Source organism: Myotis lucifugus, unplaced genomic scaffold, assembly GCF_000147115.1.
Source record: "Myotis lucifugus unplaced genomic scaffold, Myoluc2.0 scaffold_27, whole genome shotgun sequence".
NCBI lineage: Eukaryota > Metazoa > Chordata > Mammalia > Chiroptera > Vespertilionidae > Myotis > Myotis lucifugus.
This window is the reverse complement of record NW_005871075.1, coordinates 9,257,442-9,259,049: the sequence shown is the minus strand read 5'-3', so window position 1 is coordinate 9,259,049 and position 1,608 is coordinate 9,257,442.

Here is a 1,608-nt window from a genome sequence, read left to right as displayed (position 1 = left end):
TTACTATAAATGGCCAGACAATAAGTATTTTAGGCTCTGTGGGCCAATCTTTGTCCCAACTACTCAGTGCTGCTATTTGTTGTGTGAAAGCAGCTATAGATAATATGTTCATGAGTGAACATGGCCATGTTGCAATAAAACTTTATTTAAAAAACAAAACAAAAAAAAATTTGCATATAGTCGCTCTGATTGGCTGGTGGGCGTGGTTTAATGTGTAGCAAAAGTACAGTCAATTTGCATGTTTGTCTATTATTAGGTAAGATTAGTTTGAGAACGACTAATATAGGCTATTGATCAATGAATCCTAGATTATCAGAAGGTTGTCTAATGCAATTCTTATTTTGTAGGCAAGGGAACTGAAGGCCAGATAGCTTTAATGACTAGTCAATGTCATAGAACCACTTTTGGCACATGGGTCTCATGATTCAGTGAATTGTGATGGACAGATGATCTGGTTATTAACTTGGTTGTCTAGAAATTTCAAAATATTAATATGTAAGCACAATGGCTCCAATGTTCTTGGCCTCCACTTTCAGCACCATTTCTCCCTACCCTACGTGCGCCCTCATGTGTGACATTCCATTCTAGGTTCCTGAAAAATGTTTTCTTTTGGAAACTTACTTCACTCTATACTCTTCAAAACTTGCTTAGGGAAAGATATCTTAAGTGTGTGGATACTAAGGTATAAATACTAAATTAATTTATATCAAAGAATTTGTTATAAGGGATGAAGCTTTAATATTTTCAAGTGAACAGAAGTTCTCTTTGGGTTCCAAGGGCCTAAGGCTAATTGTAAGTATTAATATAGGACTGTCATCTACTTTTGGAAAATACTACTGACTTTGTAACCATTAAAGTGCATTATATCACATGAGCTTTATTTACTCTGGGGAGCAGTGTGGTCCTTAGGGAACTGAGTGTTTAACAACTCTGAATCCAGTCAGTTACAATAATATAATTATTATCAGAGTTTCATAATTTAGAAATATCTAGTTGTATTTTTCATCATATTGGGTTAAATACAAATATGAAGTCCATTTTTAAAAATCCTCACCCAAAGATATGTTATTATTTTTTTATTGATTTTTCAGAGAGAGAGAGAGAGAGTAAGGGTGGAGGGGGACAGAGAGAAACGTCAATGTACAAGAGAAACTGATCCATTGCCTCCCATACTTGCTGGGAATTGAGACCACAGTCTTGTGTGTGTGTGTGTGTGTGTGTGTGTGTGTGTGTAGGACAATGTTCCAACCAACTAAACTACCTGGCCAGGGCAGTGCATTTTTAAATTATAAACTAACTAGAGGCCTGGTGCATAGATTCATGCACAGGTGGGGTCCCTTAGCTTGGCCTGTGGGGATCAGGCCAAAATTGGCTCTTCAACATCCCCCGAGGGGCCCTGGATTGCGAGAGGGTGGTTCTTGGGTGACGCACCCCAGAATTGGGCTCCCTCCTCTCTGGTTCTGGGTGCGTCACCTGAGAACCGCAGCTGCCAAGTCACTGCTGGTGGTCGGGTGTGCATCATAGCTAACGATCAAATGGTCAAACAGCTGGATGGTCACTTAGCTTTTTATATATGTATGTGTGTGTACACACACACACACACACACA